Raw genomic sequence first — 17706 nt, forward strand, 5'->3', positions numbered from 1 at the left:
AGATACTAGATTTAAATGAAGTTGTAACGTATTGCCCCTAGAAGGGTGGCCGTTTGGTGTGAACAAAGTGTAGCAACAAAAGACGAACACCAACACTCATGTGGGCCAGGGAGGTCATGGAACTGAGCGACACGAGTGCGGTGTAAGGAAAACCTGAACCCCACGTCTCTTTCTTTCCAGCTCTCACTTCAGCACTTTTGACAGAGGCATCAGCACGCAGAGGCCAGTGTGTCTGGGGGTCATGCACTTAGATGGGTGTGGAGTGAGACGGAAGTGGAGGCCAGGCAGTGCAGGGCCAAGTAGACTTTACTGTGGGGGCAGTGGGCCCCTGGAGGGAGGGTTGTTTTGAGGAGCTGCCAGCCCCCACAAGCCCTATTGTGACTTTGCAGAAATGCACTCCATCAAGGCACTTACTCTCCTGCTTCAGGAGCCCTCCAACTTCAGCTGTATGTTGGGGCAGGGCAGTGGGGGCGAACGTGATACAGCTCATCAGCTCAGAAGTCATAGAATCAAGCCCTGAGCCCACTTATGCCTTCAGCCTGCTGCCGCCTCGCTAAGCTGGACGGTCCTCAGCAGTAGGAGGGAGACCAATGGCCTTTCTCATAAGCAGAGTGGCTCAAAGGACCACACAGGACGCTAGGTGTAAAAGCACTTCAAAGCTAAAAAGAACTGATGCAGCGATGATGGAAAGCAGTGTAGAGGTTCCTCAGAAAATTAAAAATAGAACTGCCACATGATCCAGCAATTCCACTTCTGGGTATTTATCCTAAGGAAATGAAATCCCTCAAAAACCTATCTGTACACCCCATGCTCAGTGAAGCATTACTTACAACAGGCAAGATATGGAAACAATCAAAGAGTCCATCGACGGGTGAGTGGACAAAGGAAATGTGGTATAGCCTACAGTGGATTATTCGGCCATAAAAATGAAGAACTTCTGTCACTGGTGACAGCACAGATGGACCTTAAGGCATTATACTAAGTGAGATAAGTCAGAGAAGGACAAATACTGCGTGATCTCACGTGTAAGTGAAATCTAAAAAAGCAAACCCGTAACTGAGCTCACAGATAGAGAGCATATTGGCGGCTGCAAAAGTGAGGGGTGAAGGATAAGCGAAATGGGTGAAGGGGGTCAAAGGTACAGACTTCCAGATATAAAATAAGTAAGTCTCATGCATGTGAGTTACAGCGTGGGACTATAATTAACAAGCTGTATTGTATGCTTGAAAGTTGCTAACAGAGCAGATCTGACAAGCTCTTATCATAGAAAACAAAACAAAACTAAGTATGTGTGGAATGGATGTTAAAACTTACTGGGGTAATCATTTTGCAATGGGTACATATATCAAATTGTTATGTGTATACATCTAAAATGAACACAGTGTTACATGTCAATTATATCTCAACTCAAAAAAGCTAAAAAGGATCTACAAATAAAAGCAATAGTAATATCTGCCTTTGGAGGCAATGTCCCATGTGCCCACACACTGTTCTGGTGTTTCACAGTAACTCGAGGAGGATGCTACTGGGATTACCTACGTTTTACAGAAGAGGGATCTGAGGCTTACAGAGGTTAAGTGACTTGCCCAGCTCCACCCAGCTTCTGTGTGGCCCAGCTGGGATTCAAACCAGGAAGTCTGGTTCTGGAGTCCACGCCCTTACCCACTATGACACACGGGTTCTCAGTGAGTTCTTCTGTGCAATCACCTGTATCATCTTCATCTCCTGCCCAGGTGGAAACCACCGATACCTACGTTAGCCCAAGAACTCATCACCCCATTCACTGCAGAGGCCAACCCATGCCAACCACGTGGGTTTATTTCACTGGCTGGACCGACCGGGACATTTCAGGAATATGTCAATAGGAGGGTGAGGGGCAGAAAGGAGCTTGGGAAGAACTCTGAGGCAGAAACTGCACGTGCCTCCCCTTCTGGTCGTTCTTTGGTCTACAGGATCCAATTTTTTCAGGGGATGGAACTTGCTGCCCTCTGGCAACAACCAGCATTAGTCTAAGCCAGTAGACTCAGAGGTGTGAAATTGTCCCAAGAGGTGTTTCTCAGGAATTCATGAGTTTTTGGTTGTCACGTGACTGGGGGATGTTTCTGCTGTCTAGCGGGGGCGCAGGAAATGCGGACAATTTAACATGCTCCACACAGTGAAGAATCACCCCAACTGCAGCACGACTTTCTAACATCCTGCCAGACACTCACGGAGGTGAAACAGCATTTTATACTGCCCGACCTGAGACATGAACTCCATTTTACATATAAACCCCAAAGATACTTTTGTGCGGTTCTATCCTAAACCAAGTCTTCTGGGAATATGACCACTAGGGAACTTGAGGGAAGACGGTAGCTTGTTCCACTCGGAAATTTTGGTAGGCCATTCTCTATTTTGGAAAAGCATATTGCGTATGGCCATAGCACTGGTGCTCTTCGAGCTGTCAAAGCCAAACATCTGTATGTATCTCACTGCTTTCGGAGCTGTCAGATCTCCATGATTTTGCCCCAGTGTGAACATCTGCTTCATTACACCCTCTGACATAGTATGCTAAGTGTTCATAGGCTCAATATATAGCTTAATTATAAATCAATTTCCTTTTTAGTTTTCCTTTAAATTACTGTCAGGATACTTTATATAATCTATCTGCACATATATTTTAATAATAATCTATGAATTCACTTCAGGGAAACTTGGCAAAATACATTTGCTATAAGAAGAGGGTGTTTGGCCTGCTAATTTGGTGAACCACTGAGCTAAGTCAAACATAAAAAAACTATTTCCCATGTCAGTGTTTGGCTTAGAGGTGAGTATAAAACCCAACCCTGGGCCAGTGAAGCATAAAGCTAAGTCTGCTGGTGTGGGGGTGTCCTTGGAAGAATTTTGCTAAGTAAAAGAGGTAGCAATGAATCCTGCTTTCTATTCCCATTTTGTATGGGAATATTTCAATGCAAAGAAATCGAGGAGAACAATAGAATGGGAAAGACTAGAAATCTCGTCAAGAAAATTAGAGGTACCAAGGGAACATTTCATACAAAGATGGGCACAATAAAGGAAAGAAATGGTATGGACCTAACAGAAGCAGAAGACATTAAGAGGTGGCAAGACTACACAGATGAACTGTACAACAAAGATCTTCATGACCCAGATAATCATGACGGTGTGATCACTGGATTAGAGCCAGACAGCCTAGAATGCGAAGTCAAATGAGCTTTAGGAAGCATCACTATGAACAAAGCTGGTGGAGGTGACGGAATTCCAGTTGAGCTATTTCAAATCATAAAAGATGACACTGTGAAAGTGCTGCACTCAATATGCCAGCAAATTTGGAAAACTCAGCAGTGGCTGCAGGACTGGAAAAGGTCAGTTTTCATTCCAATCCCAAAGAAAGGCAATGCAAAGAATGCTCAAACTATTGCACAATTGCACTCATCTCACACACTAGCAAAATATGCTCAAAATTCTCCAAGCCAGGCTTCAACAGTACATGAACTGTGAACTTCCAGATGTTCAAGCTGGTTTTAGAAAAGGCAGAGGAACCAGAGATCAAACTGCCAACATCCATTGGATCATTGAAAAAGCAAGAGAGTTCCAGAAAAACATCTACTTCTGCTTTATTGACCACGCCAATGCCTTTGACTGTGTGAATCACAGCAAACTATGGAAAATTCTTAAAGAGATGGGAATACCAGACTACCAGACCTGCCTCCTGAGAAATACGTATGCAGGTCAAGAAGCAACAGTTAGAACTGGACATGGAACAACAGAGTGGTTGCAAATCGGGAAGGGAGTCCGTCAAGGCTGTATATTGTCACCGTGGTTGTTTAACTTATATGCCGAGTACATCATGAGAAATGCTGGGCTGGATGAAGCACAAGCTGGAATCAAGATTGCTGGGAGAAATATCAATAATCTCAGATATGCATATGACACCACCCTTTTGGCAGAAAGCAAAGAAGAGCTAAAGAGCCTCTTGATGAAAGTGAAAGAGGAGAGTGAAAAAGTTGCCTTAAAACTAAACATTCACAAAACTAAGATCATGGCATCTGGTCCCATCACTTCATGGCAAATAGATAGGGGAAACAGTGGAAACAGTGAGAGACTTTATTTTTTGGGCTCCCAAATCACTGCAGATGGTGACTGCAGCCATGAAATTAAAAGACGCTTGCTCCTTGGAAAAAAAGTTATGACCAACCTAGACAGCACATTCAAAAGCAGAGACATTACTTTGCCAACAAAGGTCCGTCTAGTCAAAGCTATGGTTTTTCCAGTAGTCATGTATGGATGTGAGAGTTGGACCATAAAGAAAGCTGAGTGTCAAAGAACTGATGCTTTTGAACTGTGGTGTTGGAGAAGATTCTTGAGTGTCCCTTGGACTGCAAGGAGATCCAACCATCTCCATCCTAAAGGAGATCAGTCCTGGATGTTCATTGGAAGGACTGATGCTGAAGGTGAAACTCCAAAACTTTGGCCACCTGATGTGAAGAAGTGACTCACTGGAAAAGACCCTGATGCTGGGAAAGATTGAAGGCAGGAGAAAGGGATGGCAGAGGATGGGATGGTTGGATGGCATCACTGACTCAGTGGACATGAGTGTGAGCAAGCTCCGGGAGTTGATGATGGACAGGGAAGCCTGGCGTGCTGCTGTCCATGGGGTTGTGAAGAGTCAGACATGACTGAGCAACTGAACTGAACTGATGGGGATGTAATGTCCAGAGTTGTGGCAGCCATCTAAGATCATGAAGCAACAAAGACCAAAGACAGGCTGAGGACAGACAAACAGGCTAGGAATAGCCTGGGCTCTTGATGACACTATTTTACCAACAAATTGGCCTCTGGGCTCCCCTGCTTTGGACTCCTGTTATGTGAGATTTAAGTGTTTTCTACTGTATAAGCCACCCTCAGCCAGATGATTAGGACTCCAAACCACTAAGACTCTAGTAGGTTTTTCTGTTCTCTGAAATATTGAGGTAAGTGGCCTGCAATCAGAAGTCTGTGGACACTGCCTGTCTCTGGAACATGCCAGAAATGCTGCTTTTGGATGATCTAATTTTCACCAGAGCATGAACATCCCCTGGACTTTTGTTTTTTAAGAAAACACTCCCCTTCTCTGGCTGCCAAGGTGGGTCAAGTCACCCACTGGGGCCCTGGTCTTGATTCAATAAGAAAGGCTATTGGCAGCATTCTCCCCCTAACACATCTGGCTTCCACCTGGCCAAACACATCTTGGGTACCGCTCATGGTCCCTGGGGACGGCCCTCCCCATCAACTCACACACACAAGCCCTGCTTCATAACGACTCTAGAGTTTGGGATAGAACTCATCCAAGTTTGAAGTGAGGCCCAGGTGTGCAAAGCTGTGGATCCAGGCCTTTTGCAAGGTGAAGCTACACATCAGAAGCCAGGGCCACTGGGCAACGTGTGTTTTGGAATCATAATAAGAGACCGTGGAAAATTCAAAACAGTGGCGGCTGCTGGTTAGAGAGAATTCCATGAAGTCTGGGTCTGGGCTAGAGGAGACGCTCTGGAGACCAGGCTAACAGCTGTTCTACCAAGGAGGTACTGTGCTGCCTGTTTAAGGGCCAGGATCCTTAAGAACTTAAGCAGTTTCCCAAGGGCATCTGTTGCAGAGTGATCACTGTTTAGCTCTGTCTGCTAATCACGGAGCAATGAGGAGATGGATGGTGGCGGGGGGGGCAGTGGTTTCAGCCTGAGCCTTTGGGAGTCTCTCAGGACCGTCATAAAGAGGTGAGAGTGTGGGATGTGCTAAAAATATTCATCAAATAGATGCATGACAGGCATTGCAGTGGGGAGGGAAGAGGGCGGAAACCCCACAAGAGAACAAAACACATTCTCCCTAACTGATTATGTCCAGTCCCAAGGCTTAAAATAACATGGATGCACTGATGACTCTCTTAATTTCAGGTGCCAGCCCCACACAGCTCCAGACTTGTGTATCCAGCACCCAGTGAGCTTCTGGCCACCCAGGACGAGTGTCATCTCACACCCCACATCCAAACTAAATTCTGGATCAGCCTCCCTCCTCCAAACCTTCTCTGCTTGTCTTCTCTATACCAATCACCCTACACCAAGCTGCCCAGTTATCTTTGACTCCTTGGCCCTAGAGATGTTGGGGCTGCCTCATTTCTCATTGTCCGGGTTGGGGGTGTCTTGCACGTTGAAGATGGTTAACAGCATCCCTGGCCTCCACCCACTGGTTTCCAGCAGCATCCCCTCCCTAGTGTGACAATCAAAACGTCTCCATGTTTTTGTGCTAAGTCGTTTAGTCGTGTCTGACTCTTTGTGACCTGATGGACTACAGCCCCAGTCAGGCTCCTCTGTCCATGAGGATTCTTCAGGCAAGAATACTGGAGTGGGTTGCCATGCCCCCCTCCAGGGGATCTTCCTGATCTGGGGATCGAACTCGTGTCTCTTAAGTCTCTTGCATTGACAGGCTGGGTTCTCTACCACTAATGCCACCTGAGAAGCCCCCCCAAAACATCTCCAGACATTGCTAAATGTCCCCTGGGGGGGCAGAGCTGTCCTTGGTTGGAAACTACAGTGCTTCCCTCACTTTGAGCATCCAATCCATCAGAAAGTTCCACTGGTTCCGCCTTCAAGATACATCTCCAATTCACCCCTTTCACTCCATTTCCTCTGCTACCACCAAAATCCTGGCCAATATGAGCTCGCAAACTCATATCCCAGCTTCCTCTTACAAAGCATCCTTCTCATGGTAGCCACTGAGATCTTTCTAAAATACTGATCTTGTCATTCCCGGACTTAAAACTCTCCAATGGTTTTCCATTTCATTTGAAATAAAAAATGAATTTCTCGCCCTGGCCCTCATTTCTCACCACTGACCTCATTTCCCCACTACCCCTCTTCTTACTCACTGCCCTTCAGACCATCGAACTTCACCTCGTGTTTTAAACTGGTGTCTCAAATAGGCCACCCCTCTCCATCTCCAGGCCTTTGCACTGGCTGTTCCTTCTACCCAGAATGCTCTTCCTTAGGTTGTGGGCTCATCTCAAAAAATTTAGGTCACAGCTTAAAAGTCACATCCTCAGAGAGGCCTCCCTGACCACCTGTCAAAAGCTGTGCCCCGCCCCCATCATTTCTGTCATGTTACTATCTTGTTCCTGGAGGAGGGCATGGCAACCCACTCCACTGTTCTTGCCTGGAGAATCCCATGGACAGAGGAGCCTGGCAGGCTACAGTTCATGGGGTTGCAAAGAGCCGGACAAGAAACTAACACTTTTCGCTTTCAACTTGTTTCCACCGTAGAGGCTGTCACTTTCTGAAAAAGTCTCAGACTTGTTTGCTTGTGTATTATCTTCTCACCCTCTGGAATGTAAATGCCATGTTGGTTCTCTCTTGCCCATCCTAATGCCTAACACAGAGCCTGGCACACTGTAGCTGCTCAGTAAACACACGTGCACTGACAAATAAGAGGAATGCCCTCTTAATCTATACTGCTAAGTCCCTTCAGTCGTGTCTGACTCTGTGCGACCCCATAGATGGCAGCCCACCAGGCTCCCCCGCCCCTGGGATTCTCCAGGCAAGAACACTGGAGTGGGTTGCCATTTCCTTCTCCAATGCATGAAAGTGAAAAGTGAAAGTGAAGTCACTCAGCGTGTCCGACTCTTAGCCACCCCATGGACTATAGCCTACCAGGCTCCTCCATCCATGGGATTTTCCAGGCAAGAGTACTGGAGTGGGGTGCCATTGCCTTCTCTGTCTTAATCTATACAGAACACCTTTATATGCCCGATCTCACTTAGAGCATTTCCTCTGCCTTCTGGCAGCCTCTGCAACAGACAGGAGGACAAGATAGACACAGGCGAGGGCCCTCTTTCCACCTCTCTGCTCACATGGAACACACACACACACATACACACAGCAGTCTGGTTCCCTTCCAACAGCCAGAGCCTTCCCTGAGAGTTTGATTCAGCAGGATCTAGAATTTGAGTGTTTTTTTTTTTTTTTTTAAACAAAAGCCTCCAGGCGATTTTCGTGGTGGAAGGTTGGGCAAACGCTGCCCCTGGCCACCAGAAAGCACAGAATTGAGGCCAGGTGACACACGTCAGACACTGAGGGAGAAAAGTTCAGCTTCTAATTCTTGTTGACCCAGTGAAGGGGTGGGGGAGGCTGCCCACCCAGCAGCTGTTTCTATGGTCCCCACTTCAACCGAATTGGAAGCAGGTCCATCTAGCCATGATCTCTCACATTCATGTCCACCCCCACCCCCATCACAGGCACTGGCTGTCACCTCTCCAGCAACCAGCCCTCCTTTCCCTGGTGTCCCCTGGGGCTTTGGGGTTTCAGTTGGTCTGCCCCAACCCCTGAGTACAGGGCGGAGCCTGGGAGCCTGGCCTGAAGACCATGGTTAGCGACTCATTTCTGTGACCAGTGAGCGGCTTGGAGAGAACACGTGATGTAAAACAGTCCAATCAGATAGATGCCTGGGGCTTGGGTGGGCATTACCAGAAAGGAAGCTTATTCTTTTCTGGTGGGCTCAAAGGAGAGAGGATGAGGGGGACAGCTCTTGAACTCAACACCTTAGTCACGAGAATAGTCAGTGTTTCCCCAGGGCTTGCCTGTGTCAGATGCCAGGCTAAGCACTTGACACCAGTCATCTCATTCCATCCTTTCCTACCAGCCAGGAGAGGGGTGCTATGATCATCGTCACTGGCTGGATGAAAACACGAAGGCAGAGTAACGTGGGCTAAGTAACGTGCCATGGATCACACAGCCGGGCTGGTAGCCAGGCACGCACTGGCTCTCCTGACCGCGGTGCCAGAGCCTGCCTGCCCCTCGGCAGGCAGGAGAGAGAAACCATCCCCATGGAAGGAAGCGCAGAGACGGAGAGGAACAGATTCTCAGGCCAGAACCTGAGCGGTGACTCAGCTGAGCCTGAAGCTGTTCCCTTAGCAATTTTCAGTCATGGAAGCCAGTAAGTCCCCTTCTCTCCTAACACTGATTTGTGATCCCTCCCTGCCCCTGCCCCTCCCCCCAACCCCAGCTTTCTGTTGCTTACAAGAAAAAAGATCCTGGTTACTTTTCAGTCCTTCTAGGAAAATATCCCCTAACTGATAATCCACTTGTGATTTACACAAGCAGTTGCCCAGTAAAGACCAGCTGATGCGAGTGGCGATGGCTCTGGCTTCCCACCCATTAACCGGCTGAGCTGGTAACCCTGATACCCACCTGCGGCCAGCCCCACGCCATGTCCCCTTTCGGCTCCGAGTGAGGCCTTGTTCCCTAGCAACCACCCCAATTAGGCAATCACGCCATTTATCAGGGTGCCAATTAATTATAATGATCTTAATGATCTTCCAATTAGCTAGTGCCTTGAATCCAGATCAGGGGCCCTGCAGATTCCTCACCAGGGCCCATCACGAGGACCTGGGTGAGGCCTCCCTCGCCTGGAGGTGAGTCCTGAGAGGCGGCCGCACCTTCCACATCCACTGGTCTCACAGGGCCCAGGCCTGAAGCACACCCCTCCAGGCTCAGGCGACCTCATCACCAACCACACGAGGGCCACACCTCTAGGCCAAGTTTCACCCATTGTACCTTCAGGGGGCACAAACCCTCACCTCAGATCTCATGGCTCTTACGCCAGCCCCTGCGTGATGGGTCCCTCTGCATCCTGACTAGAGGAGTGTGTGTGTGTGTGTGTACTTGTAGGGAGGAGGGAACGTGGCCAGGCAGTCGTGTGTTTTCCTCAAGGCACCCCCAGCCCTGAGATTAAAAATACACAGCCCAGGCTCCCCAACACTGGAGGTTTGAGGGGCTTCTGCCTTCCAAAGTCTGATTGTCTAATTGTGTTCTTTTGCTGCACGACACTTGGAAAAGAGGCCAAGGTCAAGGAGGGGGAAGAATACGGTGGGTCAGAGTGGACCCTGGGCCCCAGGGTCTCACCAATCCCGGCTTGATGACTGACCGGCTGTCAGAAAGTCACAATCCTCTCAGTGACTTAGTTTCCTCTTCTTTAACATGATGACAATCAGAGGACCTACCTCCCGGGAGTTTTGTGTGAATTAAATGTTATTATGTACAAGGATTTAGAAGAGTGCTTGGCCCATGAACTGCTACTTAAGTGTTAGCTGTCATCTCAAGTCTAGACTAAGCGCTCTCTTAACTACTAGCTGGTCAGAAATGTTGATATTCTTTTGCAGGGCAAGGCTTTTGGTCTCTTTCTGAGGGGTGGAAGTCTAAGAACAGATTGGATGGAGTTGGGCGTGATTCTCCGTCTGGCTAACTCCAGAGACCAGACTCTGCCCCCTTGAGGCAGGTCCAAACAGATAAATCAAACAAATCCGGGGAAAGGAAGAGGGAAATGTTATTTCCAAATCCAAAGGATCTTCAAGTGTCCGGGTGTGCGAGTGCACACCAGCTAGGTCCTCAGGATGGCAGTTCAAGGGAAGAGTTGGGCAGGGGACACACACATGCCTGTGTGTATGCACGCGCGCACACATACACACAGCCACAGGGTCCTTCTCCAGGCTGAGGCTTTCTACAATCAAATCATCATTCGACCTTCAAGTCTGAAAACTTAACATATAATTAAGGTTTCAGAAAATGCCATAAACTCAAATTTTAAAAACCCAATAAATATACACAAAGCCCAAAGCCACACTGCCTCTCATCCACTGTAGCCATGCCAACATCATGCATTTATGTCCATAAACTTGGCCCAAGGAAGATCCTTCACATGCAAATATCCAACAGCCATCAGCCAAGCCCGCCATCCCCCATTGAGCTGCTAATGAGGGCACTAAATGACACACCTGGACAGACTTGTGATGAGCTCTAGCTTCCACACACGGACAAGCAAACCTGGGAGAACCTCTCTCACCAGGTAAGTGATCTTTAGTCTCCTCCCCACCCTCTTTCTATATGGAATGAATGGTTTCAATTTAATTAAAACCCTCCAGTGGCTCTGTAATGGGGAGTGGAGATGCAGCAAGAAATCCCCTTCGCTATTAAACTGCAAGAAGAGAGCAACTCTTCCTGCTCTGGGGAGAGGCGCAGGCTGTCCTCCAGGGAAAGCCCATCCTCCCTGCTTCTCTGGCCCCCAGAGAACCAGCTTGAGAGCATCCTTCCTTCTCTGCCGCAAAGACAGTGAGGGCAGCCCTGTAGGAGAGAAGCAGGGGACAGATGGAGGGGTGCACGGGCGGGCGCCCCAACATGCACAGATGTGTAAATACCCAGATTCAAACGTAAGCTGAATGTAATGACTTGGTTAATTAAATATTGACTTTTAACTCAAAAAATAATTAAAACAAGCTGCAGGAAAGGCTGCCCAGAGAGGAGAGGGGGCAGGGAATATTCAGAACTCTCAGGAAGGTGGAGGAGAAAAGGGGTTGCCAAAATGGGCTTGTCCTACTGTGTGCAGGCAGAGTGGTCTTCAGTGTCCAGACAAGAAGTTGCAGACAGAGGTCATTGGGCAAAATCACGATTTGCGTGTGTCTCCTTCCCCCGCTTAGACTGCATCTCTTTCCCCAGCTGCCCTCCAAGTGAACTAAGAGCTCCCACTGCTCAGAAACCAGGTTTTCTGTTCATCGCTTCTCTCTGGAACGTAACGGTGGTGCCAGGCACCAGGAGGTGCTTCACAAACGCTTGTAGAACGAATGAATGAACTACTATAAAGAATGCTTTTTTTTTTTTTTTTTAAAAAAAGTACACTCCTAGAAATCGCTGCAGCTTCACTGTCACACTTCCGAAATCCTCGGGCGCCCGGGGCCTCTGTCTACAAGGAGATGAGAACTGGTTCTGACCCAGCCTGGGAGGAAGTTTGTCTTTATAATCCTATTTGCCCTTTCGGTATCTGCAAGTTCCCACTCTGAAGATCCGGTCCACCGCTTTCCCGTGTCCTGCCCGGACAAGCCCCACGTGGTCTGGCTACTAGCCGCTCCGCTGGGTCTAAACTCAAAAGGGTCCAGGAGGCCATCCCCCTGCGGCCGGCGAGTCCAGGAGCGCGGCCCCCGAGGCCTCCACGGCTCCGCGAGGCGCGTCGGCGGGTCAGGGGCGCGGTGGGAAGTCCTTGCCCGCTCGCCCAGCCCGCCAGCGGGGTCAAACCGGTCATCCTCCCGCGGCCCGCCGGCGCCACCCCGTTGCCCGCCGGGTCCCACCTCCGCGCTCCGCGCTGGGGCCGACGCCGGGCGGTCGGGACCGGCCCCGGGTTCACCTGGGCGGCGCTCGCGGCCGCACTGGCTCCGGGGCCGGCGAGGGCCGCCGGGAGCCCCCGCCTTGCCCACCTGGCCCCCGCGCCCCACTCACCAGCGCGCACGGCCCCGGCGGCCTCACCCGGCGCGGGGTGCCGCCGCCTCTGCCGCAGCCCGGCCGGGCAGCGGGGCGCAGGGGACTCCGCGCCGCTGCTGCTGCCGCCGCATCTCCGGCGAGTGCCGCCTCTCCTCCTCCCCTCCTCCGCCTCCTCCCGCCTCTCCGCCCTCGGCCCCCGCCCCGGCGCGCCGCCCTCGCCAAAGTCCGGGTCCGCGCCCCACCCGGGCCGCTCTCGCATCGCCCTGGTCCGGCCCCGCCGCGCCACCCAAGCCAGCCCCCGGGCACCGCTCGCCCGCCCCCCCCCGCCTGCACCCCCAGCCTCCGCGCGGGGCGGGGAGCGGCGGGCCGGCCGCCGCGGGGACCCCGCCGCGGCGCCCTCCCAGCGCCCCACCGCGCGCGAGCGCTTTACCTCCGGCTGGAAGGACAGGCGGCCCGGCTGGCCCGGGCTCTGCTGCGCCGAAGTCCGGCCCTGGCCCCGAAGTCCGGCCCCGGACGGGGCAGTGGCGGAGAGCGGGGGTCGGAGCGGCACTCCGCCTCCCGATGCCTCGGGACCCCGCTGGCCGCGCTCCCGGCGCCGAGCGCGCACCCTCGCCGGGACACAGACGCACACTCACCCGGCACACACTCGCTCCCGCTCGCCCTCGGTGGAGAGTTGAAACAGCTGTGGGATTCGCCCCGGAGCTGGAAATGAGGGAGGGACGCGAGCCCGAGCCGTGCTTGCGCAGGGGTGTGTGTGTTAACACACACACGCACGAGGAGGGTATCCCTAATAAATCAAATATCGCAATAAAGTCAGGAGGGCCATCGATCAGGTCCACTTGGCTGGAAACGAAGAGAAAGAATCCTCGCCTCCTTTCCGCTTTCTTTTTCTCCTCCTTCGGAGCTCGAAGGAGCCAGGTGTTCCACGGGGCTTGCGACAGCCCCGGCCGGGCGCTCCTCTCGTAATGACACGTTAATAAATGTTTTCTTTTATCTGCTTTCACAAGGGCTCGCCCTGGTCTGCAAACACCCGACCGCCTTCCCTGAAAGCCCCGCGCTCGCCTCTAACCACACGTTAGCCTTCGGAAACGCGGGCTGGAGCCGGGGCCGGCGGCTAGATCGCAGGGTGAACTGCCCACGCGCCCTGGGAGCTCCTCGAGACGTTAACTTGAGCTCACGTGAAAATAGCTGCCAGTTGCCCAGAAATGGTCCCGGAATAGCAAAGAAAGGAGAAAGTGGCCTCCTCTGAAAGGGGAGGAATTCGACTCAAGGTGGTGCTGTCTACCGCGCTTTCCCCGTCCCCAGCCTCCCAGAAGAGGGCAGGGATGATAGGGGTGGGCAAAGGGCCGCCAGAGAAGCAACTAGTAGCTGCAGAAAGCACAGCTGAGTTGCTAAGAGAAAAAAAGCCTCAGCTGTAGATCAGTATACTTGCCGGCGGTGGTGAACTGATGTAAACCGAGTAGCCCTCTTACAAGGGAAGTATTATTAGACCCATATTACAGATGTGCAGACCGAGTCACAGAGAGGTTAAGTAACAGGCCCAAGGTCACACAGGTGTAAGTAATGGACTCAGGATTTGAACCCAAGACATTTGGCTCCAGAGTTATGTTTTTAAATCACAGGGCATTGTTACTTTTCAACATAGCTTCTCCTTTCTCTGTTGCAGTCTTTCATGCCAGCTGGGGTTGTCATATTTAGTGACTAAACATATGGAAGGTCCATGAGGATGTACCTATACAAAAAAATTCTCCATTGTTTAGCCGAAATTCGAATTGAGCATCCTGACCTGACTGGGGCTGAAGACTCCTCTCACCATAATCTCCCTTAGCTACCCCTAGATCAACTGACAGTCCAAGTAAATCAGAAAAACCTGGCATTTTGCTTTTCCAAATCAGATTCTGGTGCCCACCTTTTGGGACCACTGAAGTTGCTCATCTTCTGCCCTCTTTTTGCTTTGGATCAAAATGTGAGGCTTACCTGTTCACTAGGACTGACGAAAAATAGTGAGGACGCCCCACCCTTTTGGCCTCGTCTTTGCAAAAGGGATACATTTGCTGCAGAGTGCCTATTGCTATGATATCTGGGAGAATCATAAAGCATAAAGCTGGCTATGTATGTAGTGTAACATTTTCTGTTAGCTGCATTGAAAAAAGAAACAGGTAAAATTAATTTTAATAATATAGTTTTTTTAACTTAGTATATCTAAAATGGGAGAAGGCAATAGCAACCCACTCCAGTACTCTTGCCTGGAAAATTCCACGGATGGAGGAGCCTGGTAGGCTGCAGTCCATGGGGTCGCTAAGAGTCGGACACGACTGAGCGACTTCACTTTCACTTTTCACTTTCATGCATTGGAGGAGGAAATGGCAACCCACTCCAGTGTTCTTTCCTGGAGAATCCCATGGACAGAGGAGGCTGGTGGGCTGCCGTCTATGGGGTCGCACAGAGTCGGACACGACTGAAGCGACTTAGCAGCAGCAGCAGCATATCTAAAATAGTATCAATTCAATGTGTAATCAATATGCAAATTATTAATGAGGTATCTTACATTTTTGTCTTATTAAGTCTGGGGAATCTGGTGTGTGTTTGACACTTACAGCAGCTCTCAATTCAGACCAGCCCCATGGGGCTAGGGGAGACCATGCTGCACAGTGCAGTTCTATGGCTCACGCCCGAGTGTTTACAGCAGGTTATCTCATGTAATCCTCTTCATCTTTCAAGAAAACCGATGCTCAGAAAGGTCAAGGGTCACAAAGTTGACAAATGGGATTCTGACCCACTCAAGGCGGTGCCTGACTTTGGGATACGTTTTCGCTATGGTAGCAGTTTTCTCACTGGGACCTCAGAGCCCCATGGGGGTGTCTCGGGGGCTAGGGGTGGAGGAGAGAGGTGAGATCTGCCTTTTGCTTGCTTTTTGTGTTGGGTTCTGGGGAGCATTTCAGAGGTCAAGGGGAATCCCATCCCCCAAAAGTTCAAAACCACATTGCCTTCCTTGAGGCCTCACGTTTACGAACATGGTTCTCCCTTCCCTAAGTGGGCTGTGCTAAGTCTCCTGGATCCTTGTCCACTCATCAGGGAACCCCAGCAGTGGAGGGGCAGCTCACGATTGCCTACATGGGGCTGTAGGCAGGGCTGAGATGGTGTCATTTGATTATCTGTTTTGGATAGTTCTTCTTTCAGCTGTTGCTGTTCAAAGACCAAACATGATGTCCGTGGCTCGCTTCTTATCCTTTTTGAGGAAGAAGGGGATGGATCTTGTGTGTGAGTGCCTCTTTGTGCGTGTTTACACATGCCTCTGTGTGCAATCAAGCATGTGTCTACTGCAGGCAGATGCTGTGGATCCAGCTTCAGGTCAGGACTTAACTCACCAGCTCAGACACTCACGGGGCCTGAGGGTCTGCAAAGTGCCCTCTGGCCACGTTCTTTTCCCGGTAATTCTCAGCAAACCCACGGTCGTCTGGGTCCGAGGCCTCGGCCTAAGTTTCCCAGGTTCCCTGCAGGCAGGTGGGGACTCCTGGCCCCATTTGGGAGCGCAGGGTCCTCCTGGGAAACACCAGGGGCCTCAGGGGTTCAGATGGCCCCTAGCCTGGGAAGTCACTCAGCCACTGCTGGGCGGGGACCTGGGTGGGGGCTCAGGATAATTCTCAGAACCTCCCACCTCCAGATTCTGTGGCCTTTCCTGTGTCCAACCCCACCATCCTGTGTCCCTCCTCACCCTGACGTCATCTCTCACTGTGATCGCCTTGGTCCTGGCTGGAAAATCGGGCTTTTCAGACTCCTCACACCACTCCCTTGAGTTGGTTTAACCTCTAGGGGACCTTTCTCTCGACACCCACAAGCCTCCTTTCTTCCTCTGGCGGCTTCTTTGGCAGCCCTCTCTGCAGAATGCCCATCTTGTTCTATCTACCTGGCTTGGCCAGAAGGCCCTTCCATTTCCTTGGGATTCCTATGTAACAACAACAACAAAAATCATTCCTGCTGTGTGATTATCTCCATCAAGGGGCTGAAACTCGGTCTGATTGTCCGAGCACTGCTGGCTGCACTTGGATTGGAGTAGATGGGATTTTATGAGGGTTGTAAAAGTCAGGCTTTTAACATGTCTTGAACAAATTGGCCTGTGAAGGAGAAGAGTAGAAATAGGGCTACAGAGGAGAGGCCTGGGAATGTGAGCGAGCCTCAGAAGTGAAGCACAGGTGGCTTCAATAACCCACAGGAGTTTGTCTGTAACCTTGCTGCTACAAAGCCGAAGAGGCTGCAGAGTCACCCCCAGGGGGCTGGGAATGGAACGTCTCAGCTCCTCAGTGGGGACCATTTTGCACCGGTTTTAAAATACAAATCCCAGCACCATCCCTAACATTGTGAATTTGCGGTTGGTTCTGCTGAGTTTTCACTGAGACTCAAGCTGTCTTGTCTGTAGAACTGCCATTGTGTTAGAGGAACACTGTTTACATTTCTTGAGATATTGTGATAATGAAAAACAGCACCATAAACCCCCATTAAATCTAAAGAACATTAATTGTATTTCACGCTGCCTCCCTGGGCTGGCACGCTGACATAGACATGCTTTACTTCAGCAAAACAGGGCTCATCTTTGCAGTGCGGTACCCATTTCCCTCCTTAATTACGCGTAATTGTATAGTCTAATTTATTCTAATGCCTGACGCCTAAAAGTGCACATTCATGAATCAAGGGTTAGATTGGGAGGTAGGAGAATTATAAACGGGTATAACTGCAGTCTCCTGGGGGCTGCTTATGAGTGATCTCAAAAAGCAACGATGTTTATTCAGAATTCTTGGTAACGAAAGACAGGCTGCCTCCAGTTAAGAACGTGGATAACAGTGACGATTTGTCTTGTGGCCTAACAATACACCACTAGTTCTCTCTTGAATAAGAGGGCAAGAAAGATTAAATATGTGAATTTCATGTAATTTGTGATGGGCTGAAACAGACACACAAGCAGCCTTAGTCCTTGTGTAATTGAGAATTAGTGCCGGTACTGCCGTTCCCACCCCTGGACCACAGCTGCAGATCTCCGAGGGCAAGGCAGAGCTTGGGGGTCTCTGTGGGCGATCTTTTTTATAGAGACAAGCAGGGTCCACTGGACCATAAGTGCAATTCAGTTTAACCTCACTCTGGGACAGCACTCCTCATTTTACAGTTGCCTTCCAGAAAAATCACTTTGGAACTTTGACTGTAATGAATCAATTAATTTATCAGTTATGATTAATGTTGGAGGTTGGTTTAGGAGAAGTGGAATAATGACTCAGCACTGCTCCAGGGCTAAAGTTCTAACTGACCTGGACTCTGTCCCCACTGGCTGGTGACTCCTTAGCTGATCACCTCGGGTCTCAGTTTCCTCATTTTTAAGAATTGAGGATAATATTGAGGACATCGCAGGTTTTCATGCAGTCTAAGTGAGATTAATGAAGGTAAGGTAAAT

The 17706-nt window shown here is 50.2% G+C and overlaps 1 protein-coding gene across 4 annotated transcripts in view; it reads right to left on the reverse strand.

The window, feature by feature from the left end:
- Nucleotides 1-13368, reverse strand: part of SULF2 (sulfatase 2) — a 126256-nt gene extending 112888 nt beyond the window's left edge. The window contains exon 1 of one of the 4 annotated variants that reach the window (XM_061437880.1): nt 12902-13368. The gene's annotated coding sequence lies outside the window, so the exon portion shown is untranslated. Of the gene's footprint in view, nt 1-12284; nt 12406-12696; nt 12836-12901 lie in introns of those variants that run through there. The other 3 variants (XM_061437882.1, XM_061437878.1, XM_061437884.1) reach the window with 3 other exon arrangements.
- Between the last annotated feature and the right edge of the window lie 4338 nt (nt 13369-17706).

The sequence above is a fragment of the Bos javanicus genome, chromosome 13 (assembly GCF_032452875.1).
Source record: "Bos javanicus breed banteng chromosome 13, ARS-OSU_banteng_1.0, whole genome shotgun sequence".
NCBI classification, from domain to species: domain Eukaryota; kingdom Metazoa; phylum Chordata; class Mammalia; order Artiodactyla; family Bovidae; genus Bos; species Bos javanicus.